Source organism: Diorhabda carinulata, chromosome 9 (assembly GCF_026250575.1).
Source record: "Diorhabda carinulata isolate Delta chromosome 9, icDioCari1.1, whole genome shotgun sequence".
NCBI classification, from domain to species: Eukaryota; Metazoa; Arthropoda; class Insecta; order Coleoptera; family Chrysomelidae; genus Diorhabda; species Diorhabda carinulata.
In genome coordinates this window covers 12,535,151-12,554,298 of record NC_079468.1, presented here as the reverse complement: position 1 = coordinate 12,554,298, position 19,148 = coordinate 12,535,151, and the positions used below count along the sequence as shown (strand labels likewise).

Here is a 19,148-nt window from a genome sequence, read left to right as displayed (position 1 = left end):
ATTTATCTAGGGCATTGTCGTCTCAAAGGACACCTGAAGAAATTAAAATTAGCTGATAATGCAGCCTGCAGATTCTGTTGCGCATAGAACGGAACCTCTATCGACGTTCCCTCGAAGTGTGAAACACTAATGAGTTCTACTACACTACACATGGGAGTGTATGAAATAGAAGTTGAAGATATCTGGCTGCTAGAGCCATCCCATATTTTGAATTTTCTAAGAGAAGGAATAGTATTAGATTAGCTGTAGGCACTGAGGATCCCAGTATCGCAGCAATAAAGGGAGACACAATAGATCCTTTGAGTCACAATGTATCAATATAAATCAATATAAACGTATGTACATATATTTATCTATATGTGTGTTTTGTGTTTTTTCGAATATAATAAATAAAATAAATTTTTCTGAAGCCCCATTCTCCCAATAATTGGAAATCATAGTATATTTAAGACCAGCTTTCGTATCAATCAAAACGATCACGATAGATTTGAATTTAAAATTTGTCGCCAAAAGCAGAAAGGAAACTGTTGTTTCATGTACGTTTAGTACTACTCATGAACCAAGAGATGGTGCTGAAACGGGAGCTCGAGTTGGCTATCTAAAGGATGTGATTCATCTATGACTGACACTACGAGAACTTTTAATTTGTTTGGAATAGTATAGATCAACAGTGGAACAAGTCTCTGCTGCGACTGTTAGAGTTTCCTGCCAGTTATAGTTGAGTTGCGAATCTAAATTTTCATATTAACTGTAGCATATTAACAAAAATATTTTCGTAAATTTTGAGGCAGTGATTTTATAGAAAACTATAGATAAATTTTCAACAGAACGAGTGTTACAATTGTAAAGCGTCAAGTGCACAGTAATGGTTTTAAATATGAAATCAAGAGAAAATTATCAAAATTCTTTAATTTTAGATGTATTGCCACTGAGATAAATAAAGAAAACTTTGAGCGGGATTTGTTTTAAAATTTTGACACAAGACAACATGAAACCTAATAAACATATACGCCATTAGAAATATTTATATAGTGAAAATATGTTTGAGGATATGCTTAATATGCTTAAATGGTTTTATTAATGACGCATACATATAGTGGAAGCATTGTTTTAGAATATGTGCCTATAGATTCATTGCATGATTCACAAGGAAATAAGTACTGATCATAAATTGCCCCAAAGATGAATGTAACTGTTGTAAATTATTTGAAACTGAGACCTTTACAATCAAGAATCTTAAATGCCAATTGCAAATATATGGGTGTAAAATATTCGCCGTTGCTATTTCATTACAAGGACTGATTGTTATCGCATATAAGTTCTCACAACGTGTTTGCAAACCAGGAAGAAGAACAGTATGGGAATGTGATAGATTTAAGAATTCTCCATAGACGCAAGTGGCGAAACCATGGAAGAATTTAGTAATAAATCTCTGTTTGATCTTGAAGTTCTTTTTCACACTAAAAACATATCCTATTTTATTGCTATATTCAGCATCCTACCTTTGCGTTGCGGTTGGACAACCAAACAGTTATAGTACAGGTAAATATATCGTACATAATCGTTGTTGAAAATGATTTGGAAGATGTAATTCGAAAGTGTAGCATGGATTCAGAAAAGAAAATTCTGTAAGAGGTATATATCGAGAAGATTATACTTATGGCCAACATTTCACACCAGAACTTACAAATTTTACTCGCAAAATAATGCCACACTGTAGAATACCCTACATATAGGGAGCTAGTACAATTATACTCAAGGCTGAAAAAGAGACAAACATGAATCGGAAAACTACATAGGAATAACTCTGCTGGATGCAAAACTTGTTACAAAAATTATCGCCAACAAAATTATCTCGATTACAACACTAGAAGACGAGCAGCAGTTGAGAAATCCATAGAATACAGAAACCAGAATTCCTATGCTCACAAAAGCGTTTGACCTAATTAAACTGGAAGATGTTATTCATCTATCAATATAATCCATACTATCGAAAACATATATTCAGACAATAAAGTTCGGACTACCAATAATGGTAAAAAAACAAGGAGATTCGCTTAGTCCCATGTGATTGAACATAAAGTGAATGAAATGATGAAAAAGCTGGGGCTAGACAACGATAGTAAACATTAGCGCTGAAGAGTAACTCTAAGAACATTAGCCCACAAAAATGTATACAATTGAAGAAACAGGTAGAACACCGCATAAGAGAGGCAAAGAAAGATGGATGGAAGAGAGCTGTCATGAAATGGAAGAATTGAACAAGAAAAATGATTATTCTAATCTACATAAAAAACTGAAGGATTAACTGGAAATACAATAAAAAAAGATACCAACAATGACAAGGAACAGCGAAGGAGAGATCCAGTTGACAAAAGATGACAAAATACGGACTTGGGAAGATTATATCAAGCGCCTATTTGCAGCAGAGTCCAAAGTGGAGCATGCCATAAAAATCTCAAAAAACAGAACAGCAGCTGGACCTGACAGCATTAAAATAGAATGCTTGAAGGCTTTGGACGATAGGAACTTACCCATTTTACAAAATTGTTCAACAAAGTCTATAAAATAGGGAAAATTCCAAAAAGACTGGCTTAAATCAGTATTCATTCCATTGCCTAAAAAGAACAACCTTAAGTCCTGTGACAGATATCGGATGATGAGTCACACACTAAAAGTACTATTGAAAATAATCCAGCAGAGAATATATCTAAAATGTGAAGAACAACTAGATGAAACGCACTTTGGCTTTAGGGAAGGATTAGGCATTAGAGAAGCATCATTCGATATCACAGTACTATTACAGAAGTGCAGAGAATACAACAAAAATGTATATGTCTGTTTCATTGATTTCCAGAAGGCCTTTTATGAAGACCAACACGATAAATAAAAAATATCTATTACAATCAAACGGCAGATGCTTGTAAATAGACAAAATCGAAATTCAAAAGGGAGTTCGCCAAGGCTGCGTTCTTTCTTCACAACTATTTCATCTATATTCTTAGTTTCTATTTCAAAAAGTGCTGGAGGGGAGACATGAGGGAGTGAACATCGGAGGAACATTAATCAACAACTTAAGATTCGCCGATGATACTTCTATAATGGCTGAGAGTGCAGAAGATATTCAAATCCTATTAGAGAGAATCAACCAAGAATGTGAAAATGTTTGATTCACTATAAATATTCAAAAAACTAAATTCATGGTTATAAGTAAAAACCAAAATATTAATATTAACCCTATTCTCACACTGAATGGAAAATATATAGAATGGGTACAAAAATACAAGTATCTTGGTTCAGTCATAAACGCTCAAATAGATCCAGACTAAATCAAGTTCAGAATTGAAATGTCTCGAAAGGCATTTGTCAAGTTCTCCTCAATGTTTGCAAACAGAAATCTAAACCTCCACGTCAGAATAGGATTCATGGAATGTTATGTGTGGTCAGTACTGTTATACGGAGTGGAAACCTGGACCTTGAAAGCTCAAATGATTAAAAAACTTGAAGCATTTGAGATGTGGCTCTATAGAGGCATCCTGAATATACCTTGGACTGACAGAATCACCAACGATGAAGTACTAAGACAACAAAACATAATGCAGGTCAGAGTAGAGGGAAAGAAAGGCATTGGCAGGAAAAAGAAATTGTTTAATGTTATGAGGGACAGAAACGCAATTAAAAACGTGGTCGCCAACCTTCAACGAGAAGACGGCTTGAGAAGAAGAAGAAGGCAACGGTAACGGAATGGACGAGAAATCAAAATCCTGCACTATGCCGATAACGCCGTGCTATGTGGCGACAATGAAGATGATATACAAAAAATATTAAATACTTTTTTATAGAAAAACAGTATAATATGACTATTTCGACTAAAAAACTTATGCATGTTAACATTAAAAGGGCCAATTAGATGAAAATTATAGCTAGGAGATCAAATAATACAACAGAGAACGAATTTCAGGTACTTTGGAACTGACATAACCAGTTATGGAACGTATAAGACAAGATAAGAGGACAAGTAACCAGAAAAAATAAAGTCACGGGATGATTTCAGAACACAGTATAGCGAAACAAACACTTAAGACAAGAAATAAAGGCACGAACTTACATATCAACAATTATATTGAAGACCACAGAAATGAAAATTTTCTGGCAGAGCTGAAGAAAAACACTACTAGATCGAGAAAGAAGCGTAAAAAACAATGGAGCCAACATATAAGTCGAATGAAATAGCAAGGGATAAATTTCCAATTGGTAAACGGAGTAGAGGTCGACCACACAAGAGGTGAAGTGATAATCTAGAAAGAGAATGAGGAAAGATGTCGAAGAAGGAACATGTGAAAGACCTAGAATGGAAGTAAGAAGAAGAAGAAGAAGGCAATACTCATAGCCTGTGAATGAAGAGGTAGGTATGCATTATTTATATTGAATTAGGAAATATTGAATTAGGAAATTACTGGGATGACGAATATAATATTGGTAAGGCAAAATATTATGTAAGATTTTGAGGATTTCGAGGTAAGATACAGGTACCTATCCAATATATGGAGCACTAAGCTGATACAACATTATTAAGACAAATTAATCTCAAAAAGTTGCAATATAAGGTTATTTCAGGAAAAGCTCAAAGGCTCGAAAGGTGACAGTTGAAAATAATAACAGAAAAAGAATATACATACAGTTTTGGGGAAATCGAAACATTTACAATCATTCATGAAACATGAAACATATCACTGCTGATAGTATGTCGATCAACTAATTGCTGCATAGCAATAATTCAAACGAGCTTAATAGTTCAGTAATTTGAACTTTGAACAATTACCCAATAAATGTGTAATTCATTCAATAAATGAAAAATATACATTTAATGGTACAATTTTGTAGACCATGTATTAGTAACAGCAATTACTTCACATATAATATAGGCATATCTATACGAGGTTAAATTTACGATATTATTTTGAATTTTTCATATACAAAAGAATTGAAAGTGAAGGGATTGACAGTTATTGTATTGCTTACGGTATCGATCTTATCCTGAAAGAATTGTGTGACCCTGACATAAGGAAATTGATACTTTGAACGAGAATTATTGTTCCGAACTTGTACATCGATTTAGATCCGGTTTTTTGATTGCCTGTGATAACTTTTTAGAGGTGATATTTTATAGCCAAGCCAATAATTGATGAGGAAATTAAGGTATTGATTTTTAAAATCCTAGTCCAAACATGTGTTTCAATCAACGGACTTGTTGCAAGTGAAAGTTATATAACTTTGAAATATGTTATGATTTTGTCCGTATTTCCACAAATAATCAGAATGATCACACATGAATTTCAATTCGGTATAAAATATAAAAGTGTGAGGATAGTTCATAAGAAAGAATTCAGCTAATTTGTACTGAGGAAAGAAGAAATGAAATTTTTTTTCAATAAAATGAATCATTCCAAATCCTATTGTAAGTGAATGGATTATAACTAAATAAAACAAATTCAAAGTACTGAATATAGAAGCTGAATAGACGGGAATATCACATGGAACTTAGGAAGCACAGAAGATACATATAGATGGAATGCAGATTATGATTATCTCAAAGGAAGGGAATTTTATTAAACCATATCTGATTCATCTAAGAATGTAACTATTTTTTAATGGAAATGTTAATAGGCAAAATTGTAGTTAAGAAAATTCGACGCAGGTAGGATATATACATCACACATAAAAACTAATGTTCAAGATTGGGCTATTGGTCCTTGATTTCCAAAATCAAATTTATGCTGAAGTTAATTTAGGAAAATATATTACGTTTACAAGTGATGAACTAGCTGAACTACTGCAGCATGTCTAAATTCCAGTGGAGTTTTTTTAAAATATTGGTTATATGACCGAAAACAGAGCAATTAGAGTTTATAATGATGAAAGTAAAATATATCACATTTTTCTTCTGTACAAAATTTTTATTGAAGAAAAATAACTCTGGCATGAGACATCCCACGTGTAGAATTTATATATTCTTGTTTTTCAAGGGTTTGTATGGTGCTCCCTATGGCTGCAATCATTTTTATTAAAAGTCAATTCAACAAAAATTTTGTTACTCATTGTAGTTTTCTTCTATATATTGAAATTTTGTTTCACTTGTCTGTTTATTTAGTTATTTTTTTTTAGGTTTTACAAGCTTTTGTCTACGAATTGTAAGAATTTTTTGACAATAAAGCATTTCTCACTCTCTCTCAATGCATCTCAGCAAATGAGTTCTAATTACTTTTGTAATTATGGAATGAATAGAGAATTACAAAATGTATTAGTCAAGCTACCTTTGGTAAGTGAATTGAATGCTTATAAAAATGTATTACTACACCCCCTGAAAGCTTAAATAGGTCTACTTCATCTATTATATCTCTACCTCATATTATCTATTTAAATGCGGGAAGTTTTGAAATTGACATTTCGGTAGGTATTAGTGTGAATTTTTGCATCATTAAAAAAGAATGAATTACTCTCTCTCTGAACCATTTTTTAAAATATTTTTTTCAATTTATGCAAATAATTTGTTTTCTCTTACATTTATGGTGAATTTTTATGAATATCAGTTGATAAAAATAGCAATCTACAGTAGTGAAAACAAAAATGTTAGGAATGTACCGTTCGGTATTGACGCTAAGACGTTCTACATATTCCGTGTAGGCGAAAAACTATGTGTGTAACCAACAACAAGAAGTAACATTAACAGACCAGTTTGTTTAAATGATTCCGCGCCTTTCAAAGTACCTACGTACCTACCAAGTACCTATTCACTGTAATTGAGTAGATAACGAATAAGGCGATAGTATGGTGTTAACATATAATGTAGTTTAAGTTGTTTCTTTTTCAACATCTGACTAAAATCTAATTAAGGTTTAAATATATAACGTTGATTGTTGATTGTTTTATTTCACGTTAGGTGACAAAAGTTATGTGCTTTCAATGAAATTTTTGAACAAAATTGGAAAATTGTTTTAATAAACCAATGTAATTATGTCCTAGATTCCTGTAATACTTGGATGGAAGTTGATGTCTGCTAAGGATTATAGTATTACAAACTAAAGAAAAAATTTAAATACTAGTAACGGGGAGGTCTGAATTATTTATATTATTCTAATGGTAGGTGTTTATAAATGAATATAAGGGTTTAATCTGAGCACCATCTATCAGACGGTACAAATCAAGTCTATAGCAGAGGTTTGCACAAACGTTAAACAGGGTGATTATTCAAACAGCTGGTAATGGAGGTACATACAAACGATCCTTGATGAAGCATCTAATGTATAAATCACATGGCATCAGATTTGGTGAATATAGAAATCATTCAAAGCAATCTCTGCGTTAGCATTGTTACCACTAATACATCGATTAGTGCCGTTGCACCAATCGCATTCATCATTATGCCAGTGAATTGCCGCACCATATGGCTGGAAAATGAAGTTTTGTGGTTCATGTTCTTACAACTAAGGAAAACTTCATTGCAGAAGTGTATTAAGGTAAGAATTACCAGTTACAGTTGCTACACCAAAAAAGAAAGGCCTATAAACTTTTCAATGGGATATGGTGCAAAAAAAGTTGACTTTAATGAAGTTTCGTTGCACTCGCACCATCTCATGAGTCCCAGCTTCACGAATTATGAGTATAAACATAACCACTAATGTCAAAGGTGGATTCATCACCTAATGACAGCAAGAGCAATAAAAGCAACAACGTTTCAACAGCGAAGTTGGAATATAAGCTGTTGCATTTCAGTTTATCGACTGTAAGAAATGGAAATATCTTCGCGACAATCACAAGAGAAAGCTTTATGCCTCCTAATAATAGACTGAGCTTGCAGGTCGGACGAAAAACAGTTCTAAGCAATCTGCGTTCGTGTAGTCATGATAGTTACGTTACGATAGTTAAGTTTTGTTTCAATCCACTGTCACTGTTGTTTCATACAGTTTTATTTTGGTGTGGACTTATTTTGTCAACCCGTGTTGCCATTTTACAGATGTACCAATGGTTTCGTTGTCTTTAATTACAGCAAATATCTCTTTTTGCCACTCTCTCACTACGTTTTACGTCACTGCCTGTATTGATTGTTAATCTGTAAATCATAAAAAATAAAAATGGCTCATTTATTGTTCCTTTTTGAGTCACATTGTAATGAAATGTGAAGTGAATACTATACTCCAAAGAGTGAACTTCAATCCATTCAAATTCTCCGATACGATCACGAAAATTCAAATGAGAAGATTCAAAACGAAAAATTTTTTGTTTTATTTGGAGGGGAGGGTATTGGAAAGGTATATTAAAATTTTGTTTCACGGCAATGCTCCACCTCACGTGGCAGCAAAAACAAGGGCACATGTATTTATTAGGAAGTAGTGAATCCAGCATAAAGTTCCGACTTCTGAATGTTAAAATGTTGACTACTTGTAAAGTGAGAACTATTGTAAAACAAATGATATAGAAAACAGAACAAACACTATCAAATAATTTATTTCAGCTATTTATTGTTTACATAAATAATTAGGTTAGGTAAATAATTTATCGAACCGCAATATAAAAAGGAAAAACTAATAATATGTTGGACTTGACATGATGTTTTATGCATTCAAAAACAAGTCGGGATATAATCCTATTGAGATTAGTTGGTTTTCTCCTGAAGTATCTTATGCAAAAGTATATGTAGGATGCGACAAACGAAGTAATTTTCTCTCCACATTGTCCCAAACGTGTTCTATGGGTGAAATATCGAGTGAATTCGAGTGTCCTAAATGAAAAAAATTAATTCGTTTGGTCGCACATTATATTGCTGAAAAAAATGGATGGGATAATGTACGAACAGAAAATGTGGTTCCACTATCTCTAGGACATAACTCACTATAGTCATGTTGCTTTTGATGAATACCAAAAATAACCTACTTTCATAAGGAATAGCCTTCATACCATAATTCCGACAAAGTAGTGCAAACGTATTTTCCACAAATAATGGCATGCTAATCTAATATCAATTATTCTATTAAAAGTCCTAGTTCAGCGATTTCCTGCACGAAGTCAGTCGATCAATTCGGCTGTAAGACAAACCGAGGACGGTATAAAATGAGTTCGGCAATAAAAATTTTGGATTGTAATTAGTCCAATATGATCTACAAGAAATTGGCCTTCAATTAAAGTGAAGCGGTCCTATAGAGCTAAAAGCGTATGGCGGCAATCTTGAAGTGGAATTGTTCTTCTCACATGTCCTCATGCTTAGATATTCGTGTACGGTCTTCTTGATTCCATACTCATCAACAATTCACTATTATACTTACAATTCTGTGTACTCTCGTGGCTAATTCTCTAAAAGAAAAACCATTCTCACGTAAGCCCACTATTATTGGTCTTTCCACAAACTCGCGAAGCTGACGAAAATGTTCTTGTATTCTCATTTTGACAATATGAAGAAATAAACTAATAAAAGTAGCTCTTTAAAACGTTTTACGAAAATTATATGCGACTGGAAGCTATAAACACAATTATTATTCCGTACCTTTTTATGTGAGAATCGAGTTATTCTAAGTTGAAATTTCTTGAGCCATTGGTGATACTGTTAATTACCACTACACCAACATTTATAATTCATAAACTGAATATAAACAGTTTCTCTACAGGCATAAGATCAGAACTCAATTAATCACATGACTACATAGTTCCACAGTCCTTGTATCGGCAAATGGCTAAAATAAATTGTCTTATCAGAAATTATACTAGAAGCTTTATTAGCGCCATTTTTTGACCTTATTCTTGATCGCGGTAAATATACTTATAATAGTATATTTACGAATAACGTCCTCCACTACGTTCAAGTTTTTTCTTTATCTGATTAAGTGTTAAGTGAAGAAATGTTTATACTTTATCACAACAGGAAAATTTCTAAGTTAATCATTTGCCACGCCTATATGTGCAAATTAGGTAAAATAATGTATCGGCATAATAAATATGCAATTGAAAAAAAATTTATCTAGGTATTGGAAACATAGCGGATTTCTAAACTCGTACTCCAATAAACTTTAATTAATTCAGACAGTACAATAATATTCTTACCAATAAGTACAGTTAAAGAGATCGAAAGAAGTATTTTTCAGATGTAGCAAGCTTTCAGTAATCAATCAAAGCGTTCTTAGATTTGACAATATGATAACTGGGTATTAAATAAAAGAATGAAGAGAAACGGATTATTTGATTATAATACCTTTAAACTTTTCAAGTTATTTTTTCATTGATGGTTATTCGGTGCCGTCTAAAGATAGTATAATAGATAAGATATTAAGAACTTGTTTTGGAACGAACTGATAGCTGTCAGGGAACCTTTTAATTAATTTAAAATGTTTTGTTTATTTTTATAGGGGAAACTAGAAATATATACAGTTCAATATACGTTCAGATGTAGATGTGAGAGATATCTTGATGATCTTAATTAGGCTTTCGGAACACGTGAAGCACTTGTCGAAATGACAGCTTCTCCTTAAAAAATGCTGTAATCAACGAAAAGACGTTTTTGCATCCTTTATCAATTACAAAAAAGGTTTTGACCGCAAGCAGCCCGATAAACAAGTAAAAATAGACAATATTAAAACAGAATATATTTAAATACAACATGGAGTGAGACAGGTTCGCCTTTACTCTTTATCCTATACTCTGATCGAATATTTAAGGAAGCATTTGAAAGAATATCACACTTCGGCATCAAAATAAATAGAGAGCCTAAAACAACTGTATGGAGTAGAGACGTGGACTCGAAAGGTCAGGACCATGAAACAACTAGAGGCATTCGAAATGTAGTTGCACAGAAGATTTTCATTTTCGTATTTCATGGACACAGCATGCTACAAACGAGAATGTACTACAAAGAGTAAACTTCGAAAGGCAACTCTTGTCGACCGTAAAATATTTTGAGAAGTGATAAATACCGAATGGCTTGGCAGAAGGCCTTACAACTTTTGCCGTGGTGATCTCAAACGTCAGGGAGACTAGACAAGGCACATGAAAGAGAAAGAAAACAGCTCAATATTGTAAATTTGAGTATAAACAATTATGTAATCATAAACGTATACATTCAATGGCAAAAGTTCACATAGTTTGCTATTCAGAATTATTTTGATTCTGTTATATCTTGTTTCAACTCTTTCATTCGAAGAAAACAAAAAAATGGGATTCGAATCCATGACACTGATTTGATCTTTCTTCCAGACATTCTTCTGTATTAGTTGGTCTAAGTACATAAATAATAGTTATGTAATCTACCACTTCTATTTAACATAACAAATTCACAAACAGAAATAAACTAAAATCTGGATATCAATGACTGTGAAAACAGATATTGAGCGGTTGAAAAGTTTACAAAAACAATCCAATAAACCTCCTGCCCAAACATCCTATCACTTATTCGCTCTGTTAAAGAAGAAGATATACTTCAATATAAAATATAATAGCTTATAAAAGAAAACTTCGCAAAATAAGGCAAAATGTGAGAAAACCCGGAGCTAAAACCGAATTACATAGTATAACACACGAAGTGAAAAGAATATTAAATAAACATAGAAATTATTCTATTCAAGCATACCTAAGAAATCTAAGAGCAATAGAAGTAACAAACCTACTCATAATGGAAGGCTGCAAAAAAATTGAATCATTCCTTGATTGAAAATCTCACTATTTGCAGTACTTGAGGTCATTGGCTAAAAAGGAACAATGAGAAAGCAGTAGCATTCACAAAGTACGTACAAAATGCTCATCAATAAATCCAATCAACGCAACGCAGTGATTCTACAAAGTAGCGGTTTAGGCCGGATTCGATATATTTTATATACAACCGATTTACCTACATCAGACGATAACAGACGATGACACTGTTTTAGTAGCTTCCTAATTAAATCCTTAAACTGCATCACAAATCGTTAAAACAAACCTCGATGGGCTAGCGCAATGCTTAAAGTAATGAATTTATATCCATCCATAAAGCGAGAAATCTTTATAAGCAAAAACACCTCTTTATGAAAAGAAGATAGTATGAGATTAAACTTGCACAACTGTATTGGACAATTGGAGTAAAATTACTTTATATCTATAGAATAATATAATAATAATGGAGAACCTACATGGTAAGCGATGATATGTAAAGCTATAACTGAAGGACATTTGCACGTGAGGCTATGGGTAAAAATGATATTTGGGATATAATTTAGTTTTATCTGAACAGTACTGCAACGCAAAAAAACTGCAAATCTGTAACAGGTTATTTGAGCTGTTACGTTTATCGTAATATTTTATACGAGAGCTGCTACTTGAGTTTTGAGATGTGGCACACTGATGTGAATATGTCAAATCTGACATCGCCATCATAAAGTTTGACATTCTCAATGGTGAACGTACTCAGAACGTATTATCATACGAGTGCTTTTTGAGTTGTTCACAGATACTAGAAACATATCAGTCCCAAGCTGGAATTAAATTGTAAATATTTTCGTGCGATGATTTTCTACAACTTTCGATCTGGATTAAACCAACAACAGAATGTCGATCAACTCGATTTTTGCTGATAAAGCACCATCTCGAGACTGTGTGTTTCGCTAGTTTTCCGAATGCAATCATGGTCCCACATGAATTTGGTGAATGTCGTTCAAAATCAGCGGTGCTTCAAAAGACATCTATAAAATCGTGACAGGCGAAGAATCTTGAATCTCTGCATATGAAGCCTAAACTAAACAACAATCGACTGTATGAGTCTTTCAAGATGAGCCAAATCCAACAACACGAAGCACTTAGAAGCAAGTGGTCGCCTGTTTTTTCAGAATAACTGAATATGTCCGCTACAGTTCTATTACAGCAACGTATTACGTAGTACAGTTAATTTGAAATGGTACACTATCAACAACAATAAAAAAATTGAGTTGATGGGTTAACCGCTACACTCAATGATTTCTTCTTGTTTCCGCAGATCAAAAATAAATCGCGATGTCAACGTTCTTCTACAACTGAAAAAGCGGTTGATAAGTTCTAATCACATGTTTTGGAAGTACCTCAATCGGAATGAAAAAAATTCTTGGACAATTGGTTCAAACGCATGCAAAAGTGTATTATTGATCTTAATAGAGAATATTTTGATGAATAATTAATAAACCCATATCCAATTATGAATATTTGTTTTTATTTGTCTATCTCAAAACTAGTAGTAGTAGCAGCCCTAGCATCAATCAATTATAATGGCGAAGTTCACTTCTGTCAAATAGAATGTATTCATTTTTCGAACCCATACATCAATTTGAGTTCAATTAAGACGAAAAACTTCATTTCCAAATTTTTTTCCTGGATCAACAATAATAATTAATAATGTTTTTAAACTTGATTGGAACTAAAGTTTGGAAGTTCTTATATCTTTTTATTTCCACTTCTCTTAAACTGCTTATAAAATTTTATGTTATAGTACGGATCGACTTTTATTATTAAGTGTTGTTCACTTTAAATTATTTTTATAGATTATAATATAGAGAAAAAAACAAAGATCTCAAAATTTTTACGGTTCTTTAAACGCTTAATATAGTTATAATGTCCTTTCCACAGAATTGTTGTCGCATTAAATATCTATTGAGTGAAAGAAATAAGGAAACAATTTTAACCGTTTCAAGATGTCGTTGACAACGAAAAAATAATATTCAAAACATTTAGTAACATAGATTTGGTTTGTAATATAAAAATAGGAAGCAATCGGCAAATAATATTGATAGAGGTTGATACTTAAATCATAGACAGCTTACATAAATTATAAACAGTCAGTGCGCAAAATAACTGCTCGTCCAAATTTCACGTTAGATCTGCAGAGAAAACATGTTTAAGCAGCAATGTATTTAATCCGTTAGGATAAGTTAAACGTCACTCATTGCAACTTATATAACTAATATGCTGTACAAAATTTTTACAATCGTCCATGAAATAAAGTGCTGACTGATTTAAAAATGTTTGTCAGCCATAACTTAGTGGTTAATTAGCTATTTCTGCTGATACATTACAGTTATCTCACACAAAAATACGAAGATGATTCATTATGAAAATTTATATAGGGTTTCATTAATAACATTAGTAAGGAAAAGTGCAATTTCAGTTTTTAACAAAAATGAAATTAGCAGTGATAGAATTCAAAGTATTAAAGTTGTGGAACGTAAAGTTTTTCTTACTAGGGTTGCTACTTAAGTTTTTAGAGAGAGAAATAAAACAAATATTTATAATTGGATATGGCTTTATTGTTTTTCAAAATATTCTCCATTAAGTTCAATAAATTTTTGTATGCGTTTGAACCAATTGTCGGAGCATTATTCCCATTTCGATTGAGGTACCTCAAAAACATATGATTTGAACGCGTCAACCGCTTCCTCGTGTCTAGAAAAACATTGACCTTGCAATTAATTTTTGATTTACGGGAATAAGAAGAATCCATTGGATAGCAAACAAGGATTGTAGGACAAATGACCCATCAATTCGATGTTTTGACTGTTCAAAAACGTTTTTTTTTTCAACTGATGAGTGAAAACTCGCATTGTTGTGGTAGAGAATGATTCTTCTTCTGCGATTTGTTTCCCTGATTGTTTCGAACATTTCTGACAAACAAATGCTGGTGTACCATTCAGGATTGACCGTTCTACGGTACTCTAATAGAACTGCAGCGACATGTTTAGTTATGTAACATTTCTATACATTCCAAAAAAACACCACCAGCCACCAATTGCTTCGTAGGCGAACAAATATTGATGGCTTTGACTCATCTTGAAAGACCCGTACAGTTGATTGTTATTTAGTTTCGGGATCATATGCATAGATGCATGATTCTTCGCCTATCACGATCTAATAGACGTCTTTTTAATCTGCGCAATTTAATTTTTTTGCGCCAATCGACACGGGCTTTTTTTTTGAGCGATTGATTGGAATGTTCATGCAATATTGACTGTATACGAATGGAACTAATGCTCAAGTATGCCTCAGTCTCATGGTATGTCACATGACGATCTAGCAATATCAGTTTTCGTACAGCAGCGATGTTGTCTGGCAGACGGATTTCCTCCTGTGGCAAAGTGCTACCATGATTGAATGCAGAAAACCAGCGAAAACCTCACGGTTGTTGGTTTAAGCCACGTGGAAAGTCATAGAAAATCATCGGACGACAATGACGACCTTCACGAAATTGATTCTGTAGAGAAATGCAACCATGATTGAATTCGGAAAACCAGTGAAACATACAGTGTCGAAATTGTGCTTCATCAGCAAAAATCGAAGCGAGTTAATCGATATACTGCTATTGCTTTAATCCAGGTCTAAAGTTATAGAAAATCGCACGAAAATGTTCACGATTAAATTCCATTTTTTTACCAAGATAAATGTTTCAAATATATGTAAACAATTCAAGCGCAAGTATGACAATGACAACACGTTCGGAGTGCGTTGACTATTAAAAATATCAAACTTTATGATTGCTCTCAAATTTGACATATTCAAATCAGTGTTGCCATATCTCGAAACTTAAGTAGCAACCCTCGTACCAGTATTAATTTACCATGGAATGTCAATGTGGCAATACTATGCTTAAGTTAAAGGTAGTAAACATCTTAATCTTAATTCATATCGAATTTTTTAATTCTGAACGTCTTGAGCGAATCTTTGCTTTTAGTTGTCATCAACCTTACCAAGATTTCCTGGAAAAAAATTCTTACGTGAATGTAAAATTGATTTTGTTTCCTTGTTCTTATCGAAAAACTCATTTGATTTGTTCAAGAAATTTTGCACCGATAAAGACATGATATCTTAATCTGAATAATATAGAAAATTGGTATCCGTTGTGTCGCTATATTGAATAATAAAAGCAAATTCTATGACAACAAAAATATTTTTCTATGCCAGCGAACTTTTCAGCTTACCTGTTACATATATGTACCAAAAAAGGACTTTTATTAAGGATATTGCTTTACTTAACGGTTATGACAAGCAAATTGTAAATAAGTTGATTAATATATATATATATATATATATATATATATATATATATATATATATATATATATATATATATATATATATATATGTATATATTTAGAAATCTCTTTGTAAAACTACCTTATTTTAAAACCAAAACGAAGAACAGAAAAAAGGTGTTAATTTTCAATCCTGTTTTATACTAAAAAACTAGAAAACATACTAACAGAGTAAGTTGGAAACTAGTTTTTTAATCCAAAATTACCTTAAAGCAATTGTTGGGCAATCCTAAGGTTAAAATATCAAATTTGGAAAATATTGGTATTAACGAAATTAGCTGTAATGATTGTGACAAAAAGTATCTTCGGCAAAATGAGTGGTCTTAATTGTCTGGTTTGCGGCTTATTTAAGATATAAGCGAAGAAAAAATGAGTCAGTCATAATCATGAAATAAATATAAATACGGTAAAATTAAATCCATCAATAAACTGTTGGATGCATTTAAACGTGTGGAGATTGTTATATGTAAGAGTAAACAGGGGCAAAAAGCCTACTCTTTGCAGTCAATTCTTCAGTTTATTAGTTAGGCAATGAATGTGAAATTTTCCTTTTGCCCGCTGGAGTTGGTTTTGGCCGGAGAAATTTCATCGGCGAAAAAAATTTAGTATATATAGGTTAGTCAAGTTAATAAGTTTTTGTTTATCTTAAGTATCAAACGACGATAATTAAGTTATCGGAACGCGCGTCCGACAATGTAATTGTGAGTTTTGGTGTAATGTTCCATTAATGGTAAATAAGCAGCTTATATAAATGATTTGTTGAAAACAACAAATCTTTTAAGCTATATTTGGAAGAATCTATGAAAAGGTTTATGTATGACACATGATACCTTCTTTAATATATGGATATCAAAACAAACCAAATAAAGCACATTTCTCAACATGTCATGTCAACAGATCCCGCACCCAAATCGCTCGCTTCGTCTCCGCTTCAAAGTTGGGGTCAAAATTGTCTTTAGTTATATTTTTTGGATTGAATGCGTCATCAGTGTCACCAACTTCTTTAATGTCAATATCTTTCGAATTCGATGGTGGAGTTGATATCCATCTCCACAAGGAACAGGTCAGAGAGCAGATGAATTATTAGAATACTCAACATAATGAGTCTCGTAGACAGAAGTAACAGGAAATCATGAAAAATTATAAAAGATTAATTTTTTTGTCATAATATTCATTTTTATCAATAATCAGTAATAATTTGCTTGTTGCTAACGATTCACTGGATGAGTATAAATATTTTTATCGTTGATTTTCTAGCACAAATAATTAAGGTTCAACCGGAATCACTTTGAAAAAATTTGGCTCTTCGCCTAGATATGTAAAAATTATTAGTGCCTGGTATTATAAAATTATACTATAATCTTGTTATACTTGGCGGAAAGTGTATGTATGGTGTACCTAAATTCATTATGCTTAGTGAACGTTTTTGGCTCCCATTATAGGAATATGGTAGTGAAAAGTACGAGTAGCATGGGGTCGAGTTTGGGAAGGGTTAACTACCACTATTAATAGGTTGTAGAGTACCTAAGCTTCATGTCAAGTATAAGGGGAATACGTCAAAGTCCGTTATTATACTTCCATGCGTTAGGCGTTAGGTGCTGGACAGCAGGTGACGGGCTGTAGGCGATAGGCGTTAATGTGATTATACTTGAGGCGATAGCTACTGCTTATGGATGAAATATTTGCCAATTTAGAGTAGTATTTACCAGGATATCGAGTAGAACCGTTCGAGAAATTTTAGAATAAGACAGCGAAGGAGAAGAGAAAAACAAGAAATCGAAAATATAGTGTCCACCCTATTAACAAAGTACGTTATAAATATGGTGAATATCATCATCTCTATCGAGAACTCAGAAGCCGCCCTGAAAAGTTTTTCGAATGGCAGTAAACTAGCATTGGCTTTTCCGTTAAAGTTAATAGCTTAATGAACGGTAACAAACTCATTAAAAAATCGTAGTCACCATTATTAGCATTTTGCATAGATTGTTTGTCACTTGTCTTTTCAAATCACGCGTGTAAACCGAGACAAAAAATATACTGCAAACGTCACAGGTACTGCGGACGATACCTCCCGAATCTTTTCAATTTCATAGACGCGGATGACAGCTAGGCGGTACCTTCGCGTCGTCATCTTCTTTTTACTAAAGTATATACAACTATCTAAAAACAATGTAAACCACATGCCGGTGACGTCGCCTGTCGCTTGGAAAGATTTTCAAAATTCAATCATAAGTACTGTGTACAAAAAAAATGTAAATATTTTACACCCTGTACATTGTAACATTTTCTATTAATAATGGATCTGCTCTTAATATTATTACCAGAGAATGTTTAATTATCACTTAAACTTTAGGACTTATTTCTACACATAAATAAAAAAGTAAAAAGTTGAGTGTTTTACATTGAGAAATTAAATAAATACTGATAAATACTATAATTTCAATTTGATATAACAAAAACTACTAGTTATTCAAAAATGTTAATTACGTACCTTGAAATGTTACCATGTAATTCGGTATAAAGCCGATAAGAGAAACAAATTCGTTTGGACGTAATGACATAATGATATCTTCTACCTTATATGGCCGACGAATCAATTTTTATGTATGATATTAAAATCAGTTTTTTAAAGCGCAACTGGTTTCTGAAATTGTGACCCGATGATTTGACAGGTGTTAAGAAAAACCAATTTTTTACACGATTATTTAAAGTTTCTCTTTGATTGGCAGGTTATTAGAGTTATATGTGAGTGTGGGTTTTAATGTTTTTTTTAGAATACTAATATATTTACCATAGATAAAATGGTAGGTGGGTGAATTACTCGATAAATTATGGATAATTATGATACTGCATTGTTTTTCAGATTTCGTTTTAATAAGCAAAGAAAAGAAAATTTGAAACCGGTGTATAGCCAAAGCTGAATATATAGTATAGAATATTAATAAGAATAACGTACGTAGGAGAAGTATATGGATCACGAGCAAGTGATGATGATTTCACAAACTAGACAACAAAAACTACACATGAGAACTTTTGAAAGAAGATAACATAACACACCAAGAAGCAAAATTAAAAAACACGAAG

The 19,148-nt window shown here is 32.6% G+C and overlaps 1 protein-coding gene across 1 annotated transcript in view; it reads right to left on the bottom strand.

The window, feature by feature from the left end:
* Window positions 1–19,148, bottom strand: part of LOC130898048 (uncharacterized) — a 241,881-nt gene that overhangs the window by 155,682 nt on the left and 67,051 nt on the right. The window lies entirely within an intron of this gene.